The sequence below is a fragment of the Pteronotus mesoamericanus genome, unplaced genomic scaffold (genome assembly GCF_021234165.1).
Source record: "Pteronotus mesoamericanus isolate MK-2021 breed Mesoamerican mustached bat unplaced genomic scaffold, CSHL_Meso_final scaffold_83, whole genome shotgun sequence".
NCBI classification, from domain to species: Eukaryota; Metazoa; Chordata; class Mammalia; order Chiroptera; family Mormoopidae; genus Pteronotus; species Pteronotus mesoamericanus.
This window is the reverse complement of record NW_026555328.1, coordinates 2,441,742-2,469,239: the sequence shown is the minus strand read 5'-3', so window position 1 is coordinate 2,469,239 and position 27,498 is coordinate 2,441,742. Positions and strand designations below refer to the sequence as shown.

Here is a 27,498-nt window from a genome sequence, read left to right as displayed (position 1 = left end):
TGGAGATAAGCAATCTATCAGATGCAGAGTTCAAAACACTGGTTATAAGGATGCTCAAGGAACTCAGTAGGTACTTCAACAGCAGAAAAACGATTCTATCAGAAATGGAGGAGACACTAATTGAAATAAAGAACAATTTATAGGAAATCAATAGCAAAATGGATGAAGCCAATAACCACATAATGACTGGGAGCATAAGGAAGAAAAAGGCATCCAATCACGACAGCAAGAAGAAAAAGAATCTAAAAAATTGAGGATAGTGTAAGGAGACTCTGGGATAACTTCAGTGTTTCAACATTTGCACCATAGGGGTGCTAGAAGGAGAAGAGAAAGAGCAAGAAATTGGAAATCTATTTGAAGAAATAATAAAAGAAAACTTCTTTAATTTGGTGAAGGAAATGAACATACAAATCGAAGAGGTATAGAGAGTCCCAAACAAGATGGACACAAAGAGGACCACACCAAGACATATCATAATTAAAATGCCAAAAGGTTAAAGATAAAGAGAGATTCTTAAAAGCAGTAAGAGAAAAGCAGATAATTACCTGCTGAGGAGTTGCAATAAGGCTGTCAGCTGATTTTTTCTCAAAATAAACTTTGTAGGCTAGAAGGGATTGGCAAGAAATATTCAAAGACAGAGGAATCAAGATGGCGGAGGAGTGAGTGGAAGTCACACTGACCTCCTCCCAGAACCAACCTGGAATAACAACTAAATTGTGGAGAAATCACCTGGAATAAACAACTGAACAACAGTGAGAGAGGAGCCTTATAACCTTGGAGACAGAAGAATCAGCTTTAGCGCAATCTAACTGGTAAGGAGAGCGGGAGAGACCTGAGAAGGTGAGCGGGGCACCCACGGGCAGCAGCACCAGAAGGATATTGAAATGGCCAGTTGGATCCCCCTGAGAAGAGCGGGGTCTGGACCAAAAGCTGGAATCTCTAGCCCACAGAACCAGAGCCCAAAAAGTATACAGAAAACAGCCAGCTGCGCAAAGCGGCAGAGTTGGTCTCTGCCAGAGACAGGTGGCTGGAGATGCAAAGAACTGTTTAAAGGGCCAACACATACATTTTTATTTGCAGCCACTTACCCTGGTCTCCGGCAAAGGAGGGGGAGAGGGGGCTAGAGATGCCTGAGGTGAGACTGGGGAAGGAGGCTTAGGGGAGAGAACTGAGAGAGTAGCAGGCGGGATCTCGGTGCTGACTCATCCCCCAGGCAGTAGCAGCCATCTTGCTCAGGCAGAGACCACTCCCCCTGAGTGGCACCAGCGTCAAAGGACCCAACAGCCCCGCCCCCAGGTGGGATTCCACCCCGCCCTGTGCTGTCTAAGCTGCCTGCTGAGTGCAGAGTGGCAGCCACAGACAGTTGATCCCTGGCTAAAGGAGGTGCAGAGAGGTCTGGCGACACTTGAGGAGAGACTGGGGATGGAAGCTTTAGGGAGAGAACAGAGAGAGTAGCCAGTGGGATCCCAGTGCAGACTTCTCCCCCATACACACCAACGTGAGAGGACCTAATAACCTGGCCCCCAGGAGGGACTCCATGCCGCCCTGAGCCGTCTAAGGCAGCCTGCAGAGTGCAGAGTGAATAGATTAACAGCTGAAGGAGACAGCCACAAACAGTAGACTCCTGGAAGTCTCAAACAGATTGCCTAAGGTCAGACAGCATCAACATCTGACATCATCAGAGGCAGATCCAGAAAGTAAAAACAGCAGTCTCCAACCATAGAAGTTCACACCACAAAGTCAGGAAGTCAAGACAGATCAACTTAAGAATCAGAAGCAAGAGAAGAGTCTCACAAGTAATAGGAAGACAAAGAAATATGCCCCACTTGAAGCGAAAGGAGCAATCCCCAGAAAGAGAACTAAATGAAATAGAGGCAAGTAAACTATCAGATATTGAGTTCCAAACAATGGTTCTAAGGAAGCTCAATGAGCTCAGTGAGCTCAGAGAGAATTACAAAAAATTACAGGGAAACTATGAGGAACTTACTGCAAACTATATCATCATAAAAAAGGACATAGAAACTATCAATATGAGACAAGAGGAAATGAAGAACATACTTTCTGAATTGAAGAACACAATAGAAGCAATCAAAAACAGGCTAGATGAAGCTGAGGACCGAATCAGCAAGATGGAGGACAAGGTAGCAAAAAGCTGCCAGAAAGAGCAGAAAATGAAAAAAGACTCAAAAAGAATGAAGAGGCATTTAGGGAAATGCAGGACAACCTGAAACGTAATAATCCATATAATAGGGATACCAGAAGGAGAGGAGGAGGAGGAAGGGATAGAGAACCTGTTTGAAAAAGTCATGATGGAAAACTTCCCTAATTGGAGGAGAGAAAAAGTCGCACAAGTCCAGGAAGCACAGAGGGTCCCATTCAAGAGGAACCCAATGAGGCCCACTCCAAGACACATCATCATTAAAATGGCAAATATCAAAGACAAACAGAGAATCCTAAAGCAAGCAAGGGAGAAAGAGGTAATAACATATAAGGGAGCCCCTATACGGCTAGCAGCTGACTTCTCAACAGAAACACTGCAAGCCAGAGGGAATGGCAAGAAATATTCCAAGTCATGAAAAGCAAAGCCCTACAACCAAGACTGCTCTACCCAGCAAGCCTCTCAATTAAAATGGAAGGCAAAATAAGGAGTTTCCCAGACAAAAGAAGGCTGAATGAATACACCTCCACCAAACCAGGATTGCAAAATATGCTAAAGGGTCTGCTTTAAGATGAATAAAAAGAGTCTATGAATACCCAGTTCCTTTCACAGTCACCAATGCATGATATTACCGATATTTTTAACACTTATTAATCTGATTGTGACAATGATGTTATTTTAATTGTTTCTTTACTATTTGTTGAAACTAAACCTGTTTTAGTATATTTCTTGCCTATTTCTATTTTTAAAAAAAAACTTTAAATGACTTTTTGGTAGTCTTATCCATTTATTGATTAAAGGTTTTTAGAACTTTCCCTCCCCCCCAAAAAACCCCTCTTAATCATGTTTTAGATGTGTTGCAAATACTTTTCTATTCTATTCCTTGTCCTTTAAGTATTTTTATATGTATATTACTATATAGTTAAATGTTTAATATAGTCATATTGTTAATATTTACTTTATAGCTTTTGGGTTTGAATATTTTACTTCAGATCATGAAAAATATTCTATTTTCTTTTAAACCTCTTTAGATTCTACATATTGATTTTTAACTCACCTGAATATTTCTTGTATAATGTGTGAAATAGGGCTCTATATTTGTTTTATTTCAAGTAATAGTGGTCCATGCACCTTATTTGTTGAATAAGCCTTATTTTACCCATTGATTTGAAATATCAACTTAATCATATATTACATTGTTAGACAGATATATATGTTTGTCTCTAGAATACTCATTATATTTCATTGATCTACTTGATTATTTCTGTGCTAGTGTCATGTTGGTTGAATTGCTGAGAATTTATAATGGTTTTAAATTTTTTTATATTTTATAATTAACTTTGACATTTAAAAAAATAAATAAAATCAATCTGTATTTAAGAAAGAAAGAAAGGAAGAAAGAAAGAAAGAAAGAGAGAGATGAGACCCTACCTTTTGTGACAACATGGATGGAACTGGAGAATATTAAGCTAAGTGAAATAAGCCAGTCGGTGAAAGACAAATACCATATGATCTCACCTATAAGTGGACTCTATTCAAAAGAATAAACTAACGAACAAAATAAACCACAGGCATGGAAACATGGAGGAGACTGAAAGTGACCAGAGGGGAGGGGAAAGAGGACAATGGTGGAAAGAAGGGGAAGGGACTAGAAAAAGAACATGTGTGAATGGCCCATGGACATGGATAACAGAGTGGGAATTGACTGTGGGAGCAGGGGCTGGGGGTGAGGGTGGGATGGGTAGAAGGGGGTACCGGGGTAAAAATTGAGACAACTGTAATAGAATAAACATGATTTATAAATTTAAAAAAATGAACTTTTTTTTTAAAAAAAGAAATATTCAAAGTCATGAAAAGCAGGGACCTACAGCCAAGATTGCTCCACCCAGCAATGATATCATTTAGAATTGAAGGGCAGATCAAGTTCTCCCTAGACAAGCTAAAGGAGTTTATCATCACCAAGCATGTATTGTATGAAATGTTAACGGGTCTTATTTAAGAAAAAGAAGATCAAAACTATGAACATTAAAATGGCAATAAGTACATAAGTATTAATAATTGAATTTAGAAGACAAACTAAGCAAACAAGTAGATCAGAAACAGAATCACAGATATGAAGATTGGGATGGTGGCCAGTGGGGATGGGGGCCTGGGGGAATGGGAGAAAAGGTGAAGGGATTGAGAAGTACAAACTGGTAGTTGCAGAATAGGCAGGGGGATGTTAAGAGCAAATATAGGAAATGGAGTTGCCAAAGAACTTATATGCATGACCTAGGGACATGAACAAAGGAGAGTGGTTTGGTAGAGGCGGCAAAAGGGGAAAAATTGGGACAACCGTAATAACAGAATCAATAAAAATAAAAAGAAGCCAAGTAGCTTCATGAGTGATACAAGGTAAACCATGGGCCAGCTAGTTTACAGAGAAAACCAGTGAAAGAGACAGCTAAGATGAGCCCTCCTGGGGACAGGACAAAGCTCAAAAACTGTTTTTGCACAGGAGAGCAAATTTAATTGGATTCAATTGTGGAGTAATTTACATCCCAGGGTGTTGTCACAAACAAAACCCTGAGAGCTGGGAGTGGTCGAAGAAAGAAGAAAAGAGAGCCCTGTCCTAGGCAGACCTTGTACCCGCCAAGGACTGCACCCTTCAAGGAGCAACATCGGAGCCTTTGTTCTGTGGAGGAAAGAGACTTCTCTAAAATAGCCCAGCCAGTCAGTAAACAGACAATCATAATCAACCCTGGAGGGAGGGAACTGGCATCTGGAATTGATACCGTATACTATCTAAAGTGTCCCATTCCAACAAACATTATGTGCCATTCAGAGAAACAGGGGTGTGTGACCCCTGTACAGGAAAATAAGCAGGCAACAGAGGCCGCCTGTGAAAGGGACAAGTGTGAGATATATCAGAGACCTCCAAGTTGCCATTAATACATGTAGGGTTGGGCAAAAGCAGGTTTACAGTTGCCCATATTGAAAATAGTGCAATAATTAATAAATAATAATACAAGCAACTCTGTTTCACATACTTACAACTGTAAATCTACTTTTGCCCCACCCTGTATATTAAAAGAACTAAAAAAAATAGTTTTTAAAGAAGTGAAATATAATGATAATGTGTTATTATGTAGGTAATATCAATAAACAGGAAGAAATTATAAAAAGAATCAAATGGAATTTGTGAATGTAAAAAGTACAATAACTGAAAATGAAAACTCACTACAGAGGCTCCGTAGTAAAGTTGAACTGGTGGAAGAAAGAATTAGTGTACTTGCAGATCAATATTGGACTTGATCAAAATGGAAAACTTTTGTATATCAAAGGACATTATCAAAAGAATGAAAAGACAATTCACTGAATGGGAGAAATATTTACAAACTGTATTTATTAGCTGTTAAAGGACTTACAGTTAGACTACATAAAGAACATTTGCAACTCAATAACAAAAACAAAAAACTCCAATTAATAATAGTCAGTCCATCTGAATACACATTTTCTCTAAAGAAGATATATAGGGACATGAAAAAAATGCTTGACATTTTTAGTCATCAGGAAACAGCAAATCAGCATCACAATGAAATATTTTACACCCACTAGGATATTCAGATAGATAACAATAGACAGATAATAAAAGACAGATAATGAGTGTTGGTGAGAATGTGCAGAAATTGGAATCCTTATATACTGCTGGTGGGAATGTACAATAAAATGTGGTAGCTACTTTGGAAAACAGTCTAGCAATTTCTGAAAAGGCTATGCATAGTTTCTGTATGACTCAGCAATTCCACTCCCAGAGAACTGAAAATACTGTTTTATACAAAACTTGTACATGAATAATTATAACAGCATTATTCACCATAGCTGAAAGTTAGAAACAATCTAAATGTCTACCAACTGCTGAATGGATAAACAAGACATGGTCTATCCATACAATGGGTTATATTCAGCCATGAAAAGGAATGAAGTACTGATGAACCTTGAAAACAATATGCTAAGTGAAAAAAATAACCGTATATTTTATGATTCCATCTATATGAAATGTACAGACATGTCTGTTAAGACAGAAAGTGTATTAGTAATTGTCAAAGGCTGAAGAATTGAAGGGATTGAAGGATGATGGCTAAATGGCACAAGGTTCCTTATGGGGGTGATGAAAATGTTCTAAACTTAATTGGTGATGATTGCACAACTCTGTGAATATACTACGAATAATCAAATCGTATACCTCAAATGGGTGACATAAGTAGTAGATTAAAAAAATATACATTGATCTCTGCTCCTAGTTACCAGCACAGGTACATGGAACCCTTATCATTGTCTAAGTGATAAGAGCACTAGGAACATCTTTTGTTCTAACATATGTCTTCGACCCTGGCTCCTGACACAGAGCTCCTAAATCCTTTGGAATGTGCTGTATGATAGTACTGTCTTTTGTTCTAGAGAAGTGACTTTGGGTGGGCTGGTCACCAGAAAGGCCAGGCCATTGGCTCCATTGCTCATTCTCCAGAAACAGGGAGGGGCTGGAGGTGGAATTAACGGTTGATCATGCCTATGTGAAAAGCCTCCATAAAAATCTCAATAGTACGGGGTTCAGACGACTTCTGGATTGGTAGGCACATCTACATGCTGGGTGGGGGCACACCCCAACTCCATGGGGAACCTGGCTGGACCTTGCCCTGCATATCTCTTTATTTCGGTCTCCATCTGTACCTTTTATTATGTCTTGTATTTTGTAATAAATGGATAAATGTGTTTCACTGAGTTCTGTGGGTTCTTCTAGTAAATAAATCAAATCCAAGGGTGTTGGGGGTATCATGAGAACCTCCAATTTGTAGCCTAGTCAGAAGTTGTAGGGATCTACCACTTGTGAGTGGCATCTGAGGAGGGTTGGGGCAGTCTCATGGGACTGAGCTTTACTGGTGGAGTCTGTGCTAACTTTGTTACAGTCAGAATTTAGTCGAATTATAGGACACCTGGCTGGTGTTGCAGAGAATTGCTTGGTATGGGAAAAATACCCTACACATCTGATTAAAGGAGAAACACAGAGGAACAGAAGTGTGCGTGTTTTTTTTTCATAGTTGGGTGAATTGTAGGGTATGTGAATTATATTTCAATAAAGCTGTTACAAATATAATGGTTATGATTGTTAATACTTAGAGATGTGAAGATGAACTAGAACGAAATTTTAAGAAATTAAAGTTAATGTCATCATTAACTTGTACACCTGGTCCTTTTATTGATTATGCACTTCTAAACTTTCTTCTGATACCAAATTTGACTTTTACTTTAGTAGACAAGTAATTATTTTAAGTTACCTCCTGGTACTGCTGACTTCCAGCCAGGAATGTTGCTCTAGGAGTGCCGTTGCTAAATATGGCAATGTCTGTGTAGTTGCTTGAACATTTTAGTGCATATTTGCCCTTATTTATAAAAAGCATAGTAGGAAATAGAAAAATACAGTGCTGATGTTAATGATTTTACAGTTGAGACAAAGGAAGATATCATTTGGTATGCCAAAAACAGTAAATTTGATGCTTACTGAATTTAAGCAAGTCTAACAACTGTGTTGAATTATAAAGGAAAATGACTAAATTTAAAACACATGTACAAAATGCTGGGCCGATATTGCTGAAGTTTGTGGCTGAGAGATAAGGTGTCGTGGTGGATCCAACGTGTGGATCTTTACAATCAGGTGTAGTAAAATCTTATTTTGATGCACTGATTTTTCTTCTGAATTTATTTATTTTTAACCTCGTGATACTTGCCCCCCTTGGCTGCCATGCTTTGGGTAGGTTCATTGTAGCATAGTGCAAATACCAAAAAAGTCAATCCCTGGCCTTTGAGGTTTAAAATATGTTTTGCACACTGAAGACAGAGATAAAACTTTTGTGATAAAAAGCTTTTGAACTTCAGAAACTAGAACCATGAATAACCCAGGGCATAAACTCATGCCTTAACTACAGACATGCAAGAATATGTGATCAGTCAGAACCAGTTTCCCAGTGTTTTCTTTCTCTCAAAAACTAGATCAAGATTCCCTAGGCTTGCAAGGTGAAGAAAGTCAGGGCAGAAGTGAGCTTAGAGGCTGGCGAACCCTTAGGGAGGAATCCTGTGGCCCAGTCTCTAGGGCTTCTGCACTCTTGAGGCATAGGAGCCATTGAAAAGACAGGTTGAGTGGCAGGACCAGGCAGAGACAACCTGCTCACCAACTCAGTAGCCTGGGATGGTGGGTGAGCATGTCTGATGGCTTTGGGAGCCTAGAGAGGCATGTCTTTTGGGATACACACTCCAGACTATTGATTTTTAAAAATATTTTATTTATTTAATTTTTAGACAGAGGAGAAGGGAGGGAGAAAGAGAGGGAGAGAAACATCGATGAATAATTGAACTCGTGACATTTCACTTTGTGGGATGATGCCCAACCAACTGGGCCACACTGGTCAGGGCAAGACTTTGCACTAATTTAAGAGCATGGCTTCCAGTCCAGTGTTCAACCCTGAATTAGGTCAAGTTCAACTTCTTCACCTGTGATTCTATAAAACACATATACTCACCATATTGTATGAATATTTAAAGATGTTCATGCCAAATATGAATTTTTTAATCAGTCTCCTGAACAGTGTCTTATATAATGCTGTAGCTGCCCAAATATCTCTCTCTCACACACACACACATGCGCGCGCACACATGCACACACACATGTGCGCATGAGTGTGTACCCGCACATGCCTGAGGATTATGAAACATATTCATAAAACATCTATTTTCTAGCCAGATATAACAAAAGGAAAGGTCTCTTCTGATCCTGAGGTTTTATTAAATGGAACAGTTCAGCAGAATATAGCAGCAATAAGAAATAAGAACAGTTATGCCCTGGTCATCTTTCTTTTTGGAGCAGGAATTAAAACTGAGCCGCTTGTAGCCTACCCCCACTTTACCGACCCAGTGTAAAATAGAAATGATTGTGCTGGCCCTTGTCTGATGTTTCTTGACAGTTAGGATGAGCTGCCAATAAAATATTTATTTTGGCTGTGGTGTAATTGAAATCTCTCTCATCTGAGTGTAGAAGTCCTGGTGTTGAATACTTATTCTCTTACTAACTATGACTTCAGGTAATTAATTTATTTTCACTGAGTCACATGTCCTTCATTTATAAAATGAGATAATCACAATGCTGCATCCCAATTTGGTGTCAAAGATTCACTGTGACAATGGATATGAAGATGATTTAAAAGCTGCAGTGTCCTGTACAGAGTATGATCTCTGCTGTTTTTTCCCCACTCCTATCTCCTTCAAAACCAGGGCTGTTCTTGGTTAGGTCAACTCACTATAGGATTTGGAAGATGTTGTGCCTTTCTCATGCCAACAAACAACCTTGCAAGGCTCAGCAGGGGACTGTTGACCTGGAGCTTCCTCTGCAGAGTGTTCTTCATCTCTTTGTCTTGAAAGCTACAGATGAAGGAGTTGAACATGGGAATTATGATGATGTAGAAGACGGACACTACTTGGCCACTGGTACCATTAGTGAATCCATGAGGTTGAACATATGTGAAAACCACAGTGGCACAGAGACTGGTAATGGCCAGGGAGTGGGAAGCACATGTGGAGAGGGTTTTCTCCCTTCCAACTGCTGAGCACATCCTCCCAATGGTCACCAGGCTGTAGGTGGTGAGGGTGACTGCAGCGGGTGCAGGGTGGTTAGAGCAGAGTGGATACAGAGGACTACTCTCACTGTGGCTGTGCAGTCATATGCCAGGTGCAGAAGGGGTGGGATGTCACAGAAGTAGTGTGTTACCTGGTTGGGCCAACAGAAAGTCAGGGCAAAGACATTCGTAGTCTGGAGAGGGGAAGTAGCTTCACCAAATGCATAAGAAGCAGCCACCAGCTGGAGACAGGTCCCCTTGGTTACAACAGAACTGTAATGGAAGGGTGGGCAAGTGGCCATGAAATTGTCTTGGCTCCATGGAAGCTAGCAGGCAGCTCTCAGCTGTGACATGTGCCACAAAGAAGGACAACTGGACCACATAGTCCTTGAAAAAGATAGATTTATCAGAGGCCAGAAGGTTGACCAACAGTTTGGGGTGACCACAGGAGAGTAACAAATGTCAGGACAAGAGAGGACACTGAGGAAGAAATACATGAGGCTATGGAGGCTGGAGTCTGGGAAGATGAGTGGCATCATTCTCGGGTTGCCCACCACTGTCATGGCACAGAGGAACCGGAAGCCTCCAGAAAGAAGCTCCTGGAGGTCTGGAAAATTGGATAACCCCAGCAAGATGAGCTGGGTAACTGGGATGTGATCGCCACTGGCAAGGGCTAGCTCTGCAGGTGTCATCTGTGGAGGTGACAATTGATAATAACTCAAACAGCGTTGCTTGGACATGCCCACCACTGTGCAAGCTGGAATGAGAGAGAACACCAGGCAAGTATAAGGCTTCTTCTACAAGAAGCTAATGGAAAGAATCATGTTCTGGTGGATAGAACATGGGCTAGAAAGGCAGGCAGACCCAAGTCTTAATTCTGACTATAGTACTAATTAGTTGAGTATCCTTGGATAAGTTCTATTGATGAACCTCAGTTTTCTCATCTGTGAAATGAAGAAAACATGACTACTTCTCAGGGTGGCTGTGTGGCTTACATGAAAAAAAATGAATGTAAAACATCTGAATGTCTGGGACACAGTAGGTGATCAATAAATATAAGGCTTCTTCTCCAATATCTTGTGCCTGTATAAATAAATATACTTATGATTCTATTTGAAAATTCATTCTGTCTTTTCAAAAGTGAAGATATAACTCACATACCATAAAATTCATCATTTTAAAACGTACAATTTAGTGGTTGTTAGTATATTTACAAAGTGTACAACTATCACCACTATATAATTGCAGGATGTTTTCATCAGCTAAAAAAGAAAACCCCATACCCATTATAGCCACTCCCCATTCTCCCCCTCACCAGCCCCTGGTAGCCATTAATTTACTTTCAGTCTCTATGGATTTTCTTATTCTGGACATTTCATATAAATGGATTCATACAATATGTGACTTTTTGTGTCTAATTTCTTTCAGTTAATGTTTTCAAGCTCATCCATGTTGTAGCATGCATTAGTGTTCCTTCTGTCTTATATTTAAACATCCTTCAGGGCATTCCTTCCTCTATATCATAACCATTTTGTTCTCTGAGAATCTCTTGGGTTGACTGTTGCCTGGGAACCCACCAGCTTGGCAGTTTAGTGCTTGCTTGATTGTCCTCCAAGATATTTATCCATAGGAGGATCGGAAATGCTCTTCCTCCCCACACTTCCCTCTCTTTTCTACTCTTCATTTCCCTCCTCTTTGAGGGGCGGGGATACATCCTGAAAATAAGTCCTTGGAAAACCTCACCAACCTCTTCATTCATGTCAAACAGTTTATGTAGAGAACAAGAAGGAAATGTGGTGTTATTTTGCAGAAGAACTTGGAACAGCTTTGTTTCCACCCATTGTAACAGGTACAGGGTATGATAGAAAGCACTGCGCTGGCAGGATGGAGACCTTCTTTCTAGTTCCAGCTCTTTTGCTTAAAATTAGCTTTGTTACCTTGGACGATTCTCCTCTAACTGGGCTTCTGCTTCCTCATTGGTAAAGTCAAGACTTGGTATGTGAGATGTCTAAGGTCATTTCTGGTCCTGATAGTCAGATGGTGAGTGAGTGCATCTCCTCTGAACTTTCTGCCTGGGTGTGGATCTTTGTGCCAGGGTAGCCCAGGAAGCACAAAAAGAACTCATGTGAATTTGTCTGTAAAAGGAGACTCTATACCTGATTGTAACAGACAAGGGTAAGAGGGTCTGTCGAGATTACAAGGATCTATATGTGTACTTTTGCCATTCAAATGTTTTGTCCATAAAGTAGGAAGTTCTGAGAAACATTGTTAACAGAAATGAATAGATGGAAATATAAGGAGTTCTGCTATGGTGACACTCTTCAATTCATTGAGCCCCTTTTTAGTTAATGCCAAGAATCGCATAATGATGTATAATCAAAAATTATTTTTAATGTTCCATTATCAGTCAGTTTGAAAAGTCTCTCCCTCCATTTTTTTGAAAGATTTCCACCTGACTTAAAAAAGCATTTTGTATAGGTAGTCATTGAAGTCACTTACTTTTTCAACACCTATTTATGATATGATGTCTGCGTGGTAGCCTGGAAGTTTTGTAGGCTAGTGGAGTGACAGTCTAAGATCAGGATGGGTTAGAAGCATGCATTACTTTACAAAACAGGAGAAGGGCAACTGTGGAAGGGAAGATGATAAATGATGCAGAACCCCCATTACAGATGAGCCCTCAAGGGCATTGTTTTTTTTCTCAGAAGACACTGAGGTTCTGGAAATTGCTTCCTTTAAAATTGTTTTGCCTATGAACCCCTTGAAAAGTCTTCACTTACTCTCAGGGGCACACAGCCCCATTTTGAAGTCTTAGAAGAACTGGTTGGTTTCAGGATACTACCTTCTGGCTGGCTGGCTGTTCTTCCTCCCAGACTGGGCTTGTGATTATGTGACTGTAGAATTTACTGGAACACCCCAGTCCCCTTTCACAGACCAACATCTGTTTATTATAAAGGTTAGAATATACAACCCTAAAAGTCAGTCATGATCTTTGTGCTAAATTTACATGCTACTTGTAATATTTACAAAACATTTAAAAAACTAACTCATTTTAAAATGAAGTAAATCTAACTCTACTTTAAGAACCTGCCCAAATCCATGGATTTAATATAACAGCTGTATTTTACATGCATATTAATTAAAACTATAACATTAAAATAAATTTGTTAACTTACGTCTCACTTAAAATCGGAGAGTCCACACTAACATAGCTTTGGAAACCATTTAAACCAGGTTTAAATCCTTGTTTTGATATTTATTCGTGGTGTAGCCTAGGAAAAATTACATGATCTTATAATTAGTAGGTTCCTCATCTGTAAAGTGAGTTGAAAATTCCTTCCTCATGAGGAATGTTGAGAGAACCACATGAGATACAGCACATATAGGATGGATGGATTAGCATAATGCCTAGTGCATAGTAAGTTGCCAGTTAATGGTAGTTTATATTAACTGTGCCTGGCAGCTTAGATTTACTAATTGCTGAATATAGCTTTGTCTTGCTGGAAACAAAGACAAAAAGAGCACCCTATTTGATTCCATCCTGGTAGAGTAGATTCTCCTTGGGGTGCTAAATGCAGGCATTTCGGGGCAGTGACAGCCAGGCACTACGCAGTCCACTGAAGATTGATGACTGGCTGTGACTGGTCACTGGCGACTGGAAAGAAGAAGAAAAAGGTGACTCTAAGGTAGGATTGAACAAGATGCCACGTGAGACTGAGTGGCCAAGGGGAAGAGTAAGCCTCGAAGAGCGCTGCTGTCCGTTCACGACGGTGCTGAAACGTCTGCGCAGGGCCACAGACGGCGAGTTGCAAGTTGTGTGTCTGCGCATGTCTCTGCTTCCTAAAGACAATACCTCAGGTACGCCTCCTCTTTTCCACCTTTTTTTCAGTGTGTCACCTGAACCTTCCATCTACACCCCCCTTTCTCTCTTATCCCACCCCATTTTCTCTTCTAGCTGGCTGATGGCTCACCTTCCGGCAAATAATGCTCACCGCGGCCAGCACATGGTTGCCGCTTAGGATGGTGCCAGGTGTGGGAAGCATCTGGCATGAGCCTCTGAGAGCTGATGACTACAAAATACTCCCTCAGTCAGAAATAGACCTCAGTGTTAATGTGGCTGGACTACTGGCTCGACTTCAGGACTGAAGATGCTGAGGATGTCAGCGTTCAGGAGAATGGTTTTAGTTGCCTCTTACCCTGTGCTAAACCCTCCAGGCATGGACTGCCCTTGCGCTCCGTGCAGTCGGGCCTTGCATGCAATGCCCGGCTCTAATTCCTGTTTTGTTCTTCAAACTTATGGTGGCCTTCTTTCTTCCCCAATCAAAATTTATCTTTCTCATAGTTCAATGTCCAATTTAAACATTTCCGTCTCCAGACCATCCTAAGTGAAAACAACGTTGCTTTCCCTACAACATTAACCTACAGCATTTTCACCTTGGACATGCCACTTAGTCTGTGGTTCTACCCTGCCCTAAGCTCATTTTAATTACTGAGTATGTGGCAATTTTGCCTCTCCAGTTGAAATACAGTTGCCTTGGAGGGCAGGGACCAAATTATTTGCAAGTTCTGTATTCCACCTAGTTCCAAACATATAGCATGATGCACAGTGGTGCTCAACAAATGTTTAGTGGTTGAATAATAGAAGGAAATGACTTTGAGGGAAATGAAAGAAACAGATTAGTGAACTGAAATTGCACTAATAGCAGTTTAGAAAGGGTTCAGGACTAGAGAATCTGGTAGGATGGTCCTCCCCCTCAGTTAGGCTCAAAGGATGAGTTGGGAGGAATTGGGTGGAGCTAGGACAGAGCAGGTGATGAGAGGATTTGCAAATACAGACTCAGGTGTGTCAAAGCCTAAAATTTGGTAGTTGCAGGAAATTTAATCCAATCTAATCTGATTAAATATCATAGAAATATAGAATCACAGGCTTGGAAGGGACTTACTTAGGGGTCACTCCAAAAGGCATTGGCTGATGCACAAATTACCTTTTCAATATCATTATGAAGTGAGCATCAAGCCTCTACTCAGGCTTGGAATTTAGTTTGGCTCAGTTCAACAATTAAAAAAAATCTGAGAACCTCATAAATACCTGGGGCTGTGGTACATGCTGCTGCTGGGAAGGAACTGATGACCTATGGCTCTGCATTTCTGTGGATGCTAGGGCATTGTGGGGAGTTTTCTACAGCCTCTTGCCAGTTTTATTTATTGTTCTCTACCTTCTCCTATCCTTTCTTCTGTAGTTAATTCTTCCCATAACTTTACTTTTTATTCCCTCCTTTCCCCCCATATAGTCACCATGATTTAGGCTTTCTAGGAGCATTCAATTCCTGTGGTGAGTTTCTTGAAAATACTGAGGGCAAAGGAAATGAATACTCTCTGTACTGAGAATATATGTAAAAGATAGAAGATACCTTCAAAGTTATGTATCTAACTCTGTCACATAACAGGAGATACTAAAGGTCAGAGTGGAAAAATGTTTCACCCCTGATGGCCCCATCAAATGGATAGTGAGGGTGAGTAAAATTAGTAGTCAGTATTTTCACACAGTAGGTCCCAGGTGAATATTCTCAGTAACCAACACTCAAGTATGTGAAATAAAAGGACTGTAAGAATTTGAGCTGGCAGGGATGTCACATTTGCATATCATTTTCACACACCCACATCAACTCCCGCAGTCTCTTCGCAGTTACTTCTCAAGTGAGAATGTATCATTGCATCTCTTATTTGTCATTTTTAGTTTTTCATTTCTCTATTCCTCTTACCCACCCAGAGTCTTTGGCCCAGATCCCTGAAGCATGCAAAAGGAAAAAGTATTCACAGAACATTAAAATTAAACCTCAGATAACTGTGTTCTTCTGACCATCTGGTTCCTCCTAGAACAGCCACTTCTCAAAAGCAGCAGCTCTTGGCCTCCATATTCCATCCAAGGCTCAGAAAAAGGGGATTCTCAGTAAGTAGACCCAGGTTGGAACGGCTGATGGTGACAGGCAGAGTCACCCAGAGATAGTCAGGACCCATAGTCTCACGAAGATTTTAATGCAAAACTGTATATTCCTAAAGGGCAAGGACTTTCTTATTCATCACACTATCTCCAGCATCAGGTACAAAATAGACCATCTATATTTGTTGAATACATGAAAATGTGAAGTTATAGGAAAAGTGCTATACCCTTCTGTAAGGGTGTAAAAACCAAATATCAGTTGCTCATCTACTGAATGAATTGCCTCTAGAGAAAATAATATTTTATGCTTTTGGAAACTTCACAGCCATTTTTCCATTGGCTCTCTACTGCATATTTCTGGAGTAGGTATCCACTGGGAATGGCCATGTGAAGTCCTAAGTGTTATACAAGTGTAAAGTGTTGTTATTTTGATGTAAATAATGGATCCATCAATTTCTGGAGCAAATATTCCCAGCCCTAGATTAGGTTCCTGGGAGGCAGAGTTACAAAATTTATCAAGAACTTATGTTCTTATCCTCAAGAACATATAAATGCTTGACAAACACATGTGAATGTAGCTCCGAGGAATCCAATTTGAGTCAACTTAAATAAAAGAGAATTTATCATTCGGTTACCACAGGTCTATCCTGGCCCTCGTGTTGGTTTTGAAACATGCTCACAAATTCGCTGATGGTCCTCCTTTCAAGAGATGGAACTTAATTCTCTTCTCCTGGAGCAAGGGCTGGACTTACTGACTCAGTCCTAACAGAGGCAATCTGAAGAAGTGACAATGTGTGACTTCTGAGACTTAGTCATGACATTAGTTTTCTAGAGCTGCTGCAACAAAGCCCCACAAACTGGATGACACAATACAATGAATGTATTGTGTCACAGATCTGGAAGCCAGAAGTCTGAGATGAAGGGGTCAGCGGGTTGTTTTCTTTTGAGCGCTGCCAGGAAGAATCTGTCTCTTTCCCAACTTCTGGTGGTTTGCCGGCAATCCTTTGGTGTCTATATCAATCTCTGCCTTCATCATCACACAACATTTTCCCTGTATGCACTTCTGGCTTTGTGTCCAAAGTTCTTTTTATAAGACATTAGTCACTGTAATGACCTCATTTTAACCTGTTGACTTCTGTAAAGACCTTATCTCCAAATAATGCCACCTTCTAAGATACCGAGGGTTAGGACTTCAACATGTGAATTTGGGGGAGGGCACAATTCAACCCATAACAATCATAAAGGGCCTGCAGTTCCCTCCCTGCTCCCTCCTTGGATCACTCACTCTGGGGGGATGCTGGGAGAACACTCAAGAGGGCAAATGGCAAGGTCCGCATGGCAGGGATTAGTTCTTCTTGCTACCAACTAGGTGAGTGAGCCACAGGAAAAGCAGCTCCTCCAGCCCTAGCCGAGCCTTGAGAGGACTGCTGCTTTGACATCTCCCCCCAGCTTTACTGAGCTAGAATGACAACTAAAAATTGTATATATGGAAGGTATACAACTTGATGATTCACTGTGAAATAATCACCATAATTAACATAACCATCACCCCACATGGTTACTATATGTATATTGTGGTAAGAACACTTTAAGATCTACCCTCAGCAAATTTCAAGCATGAAACAAAGTATTGTTAACTGTAATCACAGCATTGTGCCTTAGACCTCTAGAATCTATTCATTTTGCATAACTGAAACTTTGTGCCCCTTGACTAACATCTTCTATTCCCCTCCCACCCCAAAGCCCCTGGTAATCACCGTTCTACTCTCTGCTGCTACGAGTTTGACTTTTTTAAATTCCACAGTAAGTGAGATCCTGCAGTATTTGCTTTTATGTGCTTGACTTATTGCACTTAGCATAATGTCCTCCAGTTTCACCCATGTTGTTGCAAATGGCAGGATTTCCTTGTTTTTAAAGGCTGAATAATATTCCATCATATATATGTCACATTTTAAAAACCATTCACTTGTTAGACTGTTTCCATGTCTTGGCTATTGTGAATAATGTTGCAATGAACATGGGAGTGCAGGCATCTCTTTGAAATTCTGATTTCATTTCCTTTGGATATGTAGCCAGAAGTGGGATTGTCAAGTAAGAAGATGGTTCTATTTTGAAATATTTGAGGAACCTCCATTCTGCTTTTCATAATGTCTGTACCAATTTGCATCCCCACCAACAGGGCACAGAGCTCTGGCTGATAGCGTGACTGCAGCCTCATGAAGGCTGAGCAGAGCCACTCAGCTCAGCTGCTCAGGAATTCCTGGCCTGCAAAATTGTGAGATAATGAGTGTTTGTTGCTAACTTCGAGAGTAATTTTTATGCTGCAGTGGATAACTAAAACAGACCCTACAGGCAGGGAGGAGGCAGGAATCAGTCGGCAGAAAAACAGACAGAACTCTTTGCCTCTGGCTACTCTGCCTGACGGCTTTCCACAGAAGAAATGTGGTTGCCCTGTGGCTCCCGAGTTTTCCTGTTATAGTTCCAGTGACATAGAAACCTCAACTCCAATTTCCTGAGCGAGAGAATGTGGGGTCCAGCTTGGGTCCACTGTGGCAAGGGCACAAGTTTTGGGGCAAATTCAGGTTATGTGGGGCTTCACGATTATATCATTTTGGGAAGAAAGCTCATTAAGAAAAGGAATGCAAGATTACGTGCAAACAAATAAAAGATGACTTGGAGTGAATGAGAAAATAAGTCGCAACAAATTAAAAATGTCCTAGAGCTGACCAAAGCAAAACATTACAAAAATGAAAAAAATTGCATGATATTTGTATTAGTTAACTCTGATGGTTCCATAGGCTACCTTCTGGCTCCATACACTTCAAACCCATGCGCTCTGAGTGCTGTGGGCCACAGAATGCAGCGGCCTGAATTCTGGCCCTGCCCTTTTGTGATCGATGCTGGCTGAGCCAGTACAGTGCTCCTGGAAGCCATTTTCCGCTGGGATGGCTGCCAATAACTTAACTACAAAAATATTTACAAATCATATAACTATATGAAGTAAACCCAAGCATAATGTATTTCTACTTCAAATACCCCTTAGCTGACCTCACATTGCCTGCACCACTCTAACGCTGTGGGAGGGAAAGAGTGATGAAAGGGAAGTCGAGGTGGAAAGATGGGAGTTGTGGCTGAAATATCTTCTTTTTAAAATTGTACCAAAAAACATGTGACCACCTAAACACACAACTGGGGCCTTCCCAAGGCCATGGTATGGTCTGGGCAGGTAAGGAACCCTGAAGTCTTGGTTTGTCACTTTCATGGAAAATTTACCTCTGGGTAGGGTCTTGTAGAACAAAATGGTTGCGAGAGACTGAACCTGGTGGTTGAGGTGGATGTCCCCTGAAGAAATGAAAAAAATGCTCTGGCAAAAGAGAATTTCAATATGCTGTGAGTAGGGATTCGGGTGGGCTGAGTGAGCACAGGTGTGAAGTGGGGCATTGACTCAAGCTGCAGAGGTGCAGTCAGGGGTTTCTTCTAGGGACAATGACATCTTGGGTGCATTATAATAGGCTGAGCGGTCGGGGGAGAATGTTCCAGGCAAACAGGTAACATAAGTAAACAGAGGCGGTGTAGGAGACCTTGGCTGACTTGGGCACAGCGATTATCTTAGTGACATTGGAATGAAGGATGTGAGGATGGGCTTGCTGAGAAGCAATCCAGGAGACAGCCGGGTCAGATCCTGAGGGCCTGGCAGGTCACGTGAGGCTCTTTGAACTCTCCCCTGAAGGACATGGGGATCCCGGTGAAGGGTTTGGAGCAGGGAACTTAGGTAACCAGATTTGCACTAGTCCATCAGCCCAGCACCTTCGGTCAGTATGGGGGACTTAGTGTTGTTAAAAGAAAATGCTCCACAGACAATTTGGTGATCTAGTTGGCTTTTCTTTATTCAGTGATTCATAGATCAGGCGGCATCCAATCCAGGAGATGAAAAGGAACTTCAAAGAGCTGTGTATGTGAGCAGGAATAAGGAAGTTGTGCTGGACCTTTGCGGATTGGTTAAATCAGGGTTCTTTCCTTACAGGGACTAAAGGGAAGCTTTGGAGCAGGGCTGAGTAATTCGTGCTGAGCAGGCAGGTGCTGATTTCTTGCCCCAGACTGTCCCTTCCTGGGAGAGCTGAGCAAAGAAACTTAGTGGAGTTTTGGTTTCCTGGCCTGGGGCTTAGTGTGAGCTACTGCATCTTGGGCTTAATGTGGTTACCTTAACTGCAGGAACTGGAACTCCTTCCTGCCCGAAACACAGAAATGCAGAAAAAAACTAATAACAAAATAAGATGTAATCACTAGGTTGTAGACCTGACACTAGTATCATATTGTGTGTCAACTGTAATTGAAAAAGAAAAGGAATTAAAAAAAAAAAAAGGAAGATATGCTTGAGCTCAAATGTAAGTAAAAGGAAATTCCCAAGAGCCAGAACTGCAGAGGCTCCTCAAGCTGGAAGAGTGGGGCTTGAGCACTGGCCCCCACGGGGACGGGGCCAGGGCCAGGGTCTTTACAGCGGGCAGGGGGTTCTCGTGGCCACACAGGATGGGGGTCTGTGCCATGGGCCTGGAACTAGCAGGATACTGGCACTGACCTAGGACTCATACATACGGCCGCCTACCAGGCCTCTGTGGATAAAGGGTTGGGACACGGGAAAACTGTGCAGATAAGGTGTCATTCGTTCCTGAGCTTCAGACATGGGGACCTGCCAAGACCCCCTTCCCTTCTAGGGTATGTGCTGTGTTTGCCACCTACAAGATATTCATGCATATAGTATTTATTCAGATCCTACTGCATGCCAGGTCTTAACGTACGACAGTAAAAGCTGCTGAATGATTATCTGGGAACATATCTAGTGACAAAAAATTTGAAAAATCTTGACATTTCTTCCCCTTCACTCTTCCCAGCCTCAGCATTTTATCTTTCTCCATGCAAGTTCCAGCAGGCTTTTTCTATGAGGCAAGATGGGCTGATTTTAGGATGCACATTCTGGCAGGACAAAGAAAGGGGAGGATTCCATCCACAATGAGAGGCTATCCATCTCCACCAAGGGCCCCAATCCTACGTCTGGTGCCTTAACTAGGAATCTGTCCTCAAGTCATGGGATTTTATCAACTGAAGAGAGTTACTTACCTTCACTGAACATGGTGTCCGTCTGCCAAGCCGCAGAACTGGGTCAAAGTTCAGGGAACTGGTAAGGACACACAGGGCAGATTTCACAGGGCCTCCTGGACCTGCAGGCTTGGTTACGCAAGCAGTGAGCCAACAGCCCCAGGGAAGGAGCAGGGTGTGTAAGGCTGGGCGGAGGTACAGGACTCACAGAACAGAGTCTGAGTACAGGGCAGGGTTAGGTGAATTTACACCCTGCAAGTTTATAACTTTCTTCCTGATGAGGGGCGTGGAGCAAAATAGGTGAGGTCTTAGTGTCTGAAAGGGACCAGAGAACCACCTGCAGGCTGCTGTGTTATCTGCTCAAGAGGGTGTCACAGTTTTTGATGGGTCAGGGGCGACTTCAAATGGGTATCTTGTATTCTGAATTACAAATATCATCTTGAACAGATTGCCCCTCTGTGTAGGTAAGGTCTTGGCCTCTGGAAGCCTCTAGGTGCTGGGAGGAGGGCAGGAATGAACTTCACTCTCTGTAAGAAAACCATAGTCTTGCCCTGTCCAGTATGGTAGCCACTGGCCAAGTGTGGCTACAGAGCGCTTGAAGTGTGGCTGGTCCCAAATGGGATATGTCATGAGTGCAAGATACACTTTGGATGTCAACAACTTAGTATAAGAAAGGGAATGTAAAATATCTCATGACTAGTTTATCAATATTGATTACATGTTGAAGCGAACTATATTTTTGATATATGGGTTAAATAAAATACATTATTGGAATTAATTTCACCTGCTTCTTTTGATTTTTTTAAAAATGTAACTATTAGAAAATTTAAATTACACATGCAGCCTGTATTCGTGGCTTGCATTCTGTTTCTGTTGGGCAGTACTATCTCCGTCCATCAGGCCTTTCATTCGTCATAGGACGGGACTCCTAGGTCTCTCCCTGGCTCTCCTGCCCTCTCTAAACCCTGGGAACGCCAGTACTTCTCCACAGTCATTACTTACTCTTTCTCACTCACTGTCCTGACAGCAGCAACAGTCAAACCCTGATGTAATTAGGGCCTGAGGGATAATCTTCGCCCATCTCCTACACAGGAAAGGGATAGAGAGCCAGCAAGCCTTCCAAGGTCTCAACCAAGTTGATTCCTCCCTACCCCCAGGGGACTTCGCAATGTCTGGAGACATCTTTGATTGTCACAGTTGGGTGTGGCCTCTTACGTAGTAGCCAGGGATGCCGCTAAACATTCTACATTGCACAAGATGGTGCCCCACAACAAAATTATCCAGCTCCAAATGTTGATAGTGTCAAGATTAGGAGACTCTGGTCTGGGCCTAGGAAAGGCCTTGGTATCCTTGAACATGGGCTGGGAGGGACGTTATGGACGCTGACACAGCAGAGAAGCCTGCTCTGCCCTGTCCCATTCCCCGGCTTTCTTGATTGTTGGTGACTCATGGCCCTTCCCCTGCACTCCTTCTGCACTCATCTGGAGAGAGAAAGCAGTCTCCTTTCCAGGTATGACTCACATGCTCCATGTCCCACTTAGAGACCTCTCCCTGCTGGAGATAAGTCTTCTAGGAGAGATGTTTACAGAGGGGTTGGTCCAGAGGAGCAGTTGTTAGTTGCCAATTCTCTCCATTTTACCTCGCCTATCTGTAGCTGGCAATTAGACAGACATGAGCAGAGTAGGAACAAAATATAGGCTAAGTATGCAAGGTCACCAGCGGGGGAAAGCCCAGGTGCCATGCAACGGACAGTTGTAAGGTGGGACCTCACCCCCAGGGTGATCTTTCCTTCCCTAGCATATTGCTGATCATGCAGTTTAGAACCTGTGGCCTTTTAAAAATTAAAAAAAAAATTGAATTTATTGGGGTGACATTGATTAATAAAATTACATAGGTTTCAGATGCACAATTATATAATACATCATCTGTATATTGTATTGTGTGTTCGCCACCCCAAGTCAAGTCTCCTTCCATCACCTTATTATCCCCATACTCTTCTATCTCCCCCCGCCTGATCTCTCATATATCTGGTCATGCATTTAGGACCGCCCTCCTTCTCTGGCATGTGGCTAGTCATGCAGTAGATCCTCTTAGAGGAGGGACAAAGGGGCCAAAGAAGAGCCTCATACAACTGTCTTTGCTCAACAACTCCCTTTAGTATTAAGCCCTTAAGACAACAGGGTTCTGACGCACATCAAATAATCTTAAGAACAAAGCCTTGGGGCTCTTAACTACAGAGACAGAGTTTTGGTCAAACTAGAGATAACATCTAGTCCTCACTTGTGTTTAGCTCCAGACCCAGAGAAGCAGCAAGGCCAGGTGGGGTGACGCCATGGAGGACCAGCTGCGATGACTAATGATCCCCTGCCCTGTCATGGACCGATCAGTGGAGACCACACCCCTGAGGAGACACACCTGAAAAGCTAATAAATATCTATTGAGATCCTCTCCTGAGACTTCCAGATATAAGCCCTTAAGACAAAGGACTCAGCATGTGTACTTCCTCTCTCTCTCTCTGTAGCACACCCATACTTTCCCCTATACCTCCTTTCCCCAAGGTACTCTCTCTGGAGCAAACCTGCACCTTTTCCCCTCTTCTTCCCCCAGGAGCATTTTCTTTGCTTTCTCCTAAGCTCTAAGGGCCCTTACTTTGCTTCTGTAACTTGTTTCCTGAGCCCACACAGCCCAGCTGGCTCACTTCTTCCACAACTCTCTTCTTCTACCTCTGTGACTTTCTCAATAAACTTTTGCTTGTATTTGTGTCTTGGCTCTGAATTCTTTTTAGCTAAAATTCAAGGACCCAGGTCTAACATCTGGTGCCATTTTCCTGTTAACATATCATTTTTTTCATTTTTTTCCCTGCTGTTCCCAATTCCCTCTGCATCTTCCCTGAAGATCACAGGAAGCTCCTGGTCAGAACCACAATACCAGAATTGTTGGGCAGATATCAAGCCTCAGGGGAGGAAGCTGGTGGAAGCTGATAGGATTTTCCCAGAGGGAATAAAAAACTGCAATCTTGCCTCCGATTTCTTGCAGAAACCCAGGCCTCCAGGGTCTGCAGTTAGGAAGCAGTGTTATTGGTGTTTGGACAGGTCTATTCTGTCACTTTCTAGCAGGACTTTATTGTGTGTGTGTGTGTGTGTGTGTGTGTGTGTGTGATTATTAAAAACTAGTTTAATTAGGAGTACAACAAAAATCACTGACTCAAGCAGTCATGGGAGGGAGAGATTGGCTGTTACTTTTCCTTTTTCCTTTGTTTTTGTTTTTTTCAATCATTTCTTAATTGTTATTCTATTACGGTTGTCCCAAATTTTCCCCCTTTGCCCTCCTCTGCCCCTCCCACCCCCCTGCTGCCACATGCCTGTTGTCCATGCCTGTGGTCATGCCTATGGGTCATTCATCCATGTTCTATGTCTAGTCCCTTCTCCTTGTTTCCACTCTTATCCCCCTCCCCCCTCCCCTCTGATCACTTTCAATCTGTCCCAGGTTTCCATGCCTGTTGTTCTATTTTGTGAGTTTATTTTGTTCATTAGATTCCTCTTATAGATGAGATTATAGGGAATTTGTCTTTCACCAACGGGTTTATTTCATTTAGCATAATATTCTACAATTCCATCCATGTGTTGCAAAGGGTAGGAGTTCCTTCTTTCTTTCTGCTGTGTAGTATTCCATTGTATAAATGTACCACAGTTTTTTGATCCACTCATTTACTGATGGGCACTTAGGCTGTTTCCAGCACTCGGCTATTGTAAATAATGCTGCTGTGAACATGGGGGTGCATAAGTTCTTTTGAATTGGTGTTTCAGGAATCTTAGGGTATATTCTCAGCAGCGGAATCACTGGGTCAAAAGGCAGTTCTATTTTTAGTTTTTTGAGGAAATTCCAAACTATTTTCCACAGTGGCTGCACCAGTCTGCATTCCTACTAAAAGTGCACTAGGGTTCCGTTTTCCCCATATCCTTGCCAGCACCCGTTTTTTGTTGATCTGTTTATGATGGACATTCTCGTAGATGTGAGGTGATATCTCATTATGGTTTTAATTTGCATATGTCTGATGGCTAGTGATGTTGAGCATTTTTTCATATGTCTATGGGCCATCTATATGTCCTTCTTGAAGAAGTGTGTGTTCAGGTCCTTTGCTCATTTTAAAATTGGATTCTTTATCTTCCTGGAGTGGAGTTGTATGACTTATTTATATATTTTGGAGATAAACCCTTGTCTGATGTATCACTGGCAAGTATGTTCTCTCATATAGTTGGTTCCCTTTTCATTTTGATGATGGTTTCTTTAGCCGTGCAGAAACTTTTTAGTTTGATGTAGTCCCATTTGCCTATTTTTTCCTTTATTTCCCTTGCCTTAGGAAATACATTAGCAAAAATATTGCTATGTGGGATATCTGAAATTTTCCTGCTTATGTTTTCCTCTAAGATTTTAATGGTGTCACGACTTATATTTAAGTCTTTTATCTACTTGGAGTTTATTCTGGTACATGGATAAGTTGGCAGTCTAGTTGCATTTTTTTCATGCACCAGTCCAGCTCTCCCAACACCATTTATTGCAGAGGCTGTCTTTACTCCATTGTGTGCTCATGCCCTCTTCGTCAAAGATTAATTGCCCATAGAGATTTGGGTTTATTTCTGGGCTCTCTATTCTGTTCCATTGATCTATGTGTCTGTTCTTATGCCAGTACCAGACTGTTTTGATTACAGTGGCCTTGTACTACAGTTTGATATTAGCAGGATTTCATGGAGTCCTGGTTCCAAACCCCAGCTCTGGAGGTCACACTGCCTGCCTTTCAGGAGCTTACAGTCTATCTGGGAACACAGAGCCTGCATACTTAACATAATCACAAACAGCTTTAAAGGGGACTCAGTGGTAGCAGAGATTTTAAAGGAGCAGAGAACTAAGGTTCAGAGTGATGACAGGGTTGCCCAGAGCTGTGGAAACAGCCTGTGCTCTGGGTCCAATGTGTGACCTTCTCCATGAAATAATGACAAACAAAATCTAGGATTAGCCCTGGCTGGTGTGGCTCAGTGGATTGAGTGCTGGCCTGCGAACTTCAAAGGGTCACTGGTTCGATTCCCAGCCAGGGCACATGCCTGGGTTGCGGACCAGGTCCCCAGTAGGGAGTGCACGAGAGGCAACCACACATTAATATTTCTCTCCCTCTTTCCCTCTCCCTTCCCCTCTCTCTAAAAATAAAAAAATAAAATCTTAAAAAAAAATAGGATTAACTGAAAGTCTAAATTGCTCCCTGCTTTCACTCCCCACACACAGTTGGTACCTTGGGAGGAGCTGACACCCCCACCTCCTCCCAAGGAAGATGCTGGGTGTTTCCAGATTGCCATCTTGGTGGGAAAACGGCTCACATATGTGGCTCGCTGATTTGGTGGCGAGGGTATCAGCTCCTTACAGGACAGAAGCAGCCTGGTAATTCGGTGGCAGTGGTATTGGGCATTAACTAGAGGCATCCCTCCTTGTCCTTGGGAGAAAGATTCTTGTCCATTATTTGGCTTCATGTGTCCTTCTGACAGGAACTGTAATTTACTGAGCGTCTATTATGTGCCAGACACCGTGTTAAGCACTTTGCTACATTCTCTCATTTCGGTCAAGTAACAAGCAATGATTGAACATTCTCTTTGTATCCAACATAAGGTTAAAAAAACAAAACCAGAACTCTCCAGGCACTCACGTCTGAAGGGGGCCCGTGTGAGTGCAGTGGGAGAGTGTTGGTGTGGAGGCGAGCAGTCAGCCTGACTTGGTCTCCGCGCCCGTTGGTGAGGGACGCTGCACTGGGCGACCCTCCTAGTTACTGTTAAGTGCTAAGACTCGCTCTTCCCATTAAAAAGGGAGACTGGATTAAGAAAGGTTTAAAGACAAACTAATACCAAGTAGAAACTTCAATTTTGTCATAATGAGAAGAGTTAAAAAAAGAAAATTGAAAAAGAGACAACTGTCTTGTGATTCAATTGAATGCTATTGAATAGCAGCTACATGATATGGTCTCACTCCTAACAAACATTGACATATAAGAATATTTGGCTCTATGGAGAGGTTTCCCCAGGGAAGGAAGGAAACAAATGGTTTGTGAATGATTGTTTGTGCCAGATCCTGTGTGAGCCCCCTTTACCTCGGGGGGACCTTATAATAACCAGTCGAGGTGGAGTTAGGGCCTGTTTTCACTTGGGAGGATCAAGAATTGGGGATTGTGTACCTTGACTTGACTTCACACACATGCTGAGAGAGAGGGTCACTCAGAGGCTGCGTGAACTCAGGTGTGCTGTCCAAAGCCCAGGGCCCCTCTTTATAATTTCATGACCCAGTTCTTCCTTCTGATATATGGAATTTAAGAGAAACAGTGCTCTTTGTCTATTTGTGAGATACAGTCGGCAATATAGTGTATTGGCTGAGAACATGGCCTCCGGAGAAAGGCCCTCTGGATTCACATTCCGATTCTGCCTCTTCTTAGCTGTGCGATCTTGGACCAGTTACACAGCTTCTCTGCCTCAGATTCCTGACGGATAGTAATAATACCCATTTCATATGGTTGTTGTGAAGACTAAATATGTTGACAGGTGTAGAGCCTTTAAAATACTGCTGGCACGTATTTCACTCCCCGTGCTAACATTATCCATACTTTATGGTGTAGCTACCACACTTGG

The 27,498-nt window shown here is 42.1% G+C and overlaps 1 pseudogene; it reads right to left on the bottom strand.

Moving 5' to 3' along the window:
• Positions 1–9,477: 9,477 nt before the first annotated feature.
• Positions 9,478–10,493, bottom strand: LOC129062689 (olfactory receptor 5B21-like; annotated as a pseudogene).
• Between the last annotated feature and the right edge of the window lie 17,005 nt (positions 10,494–27,498).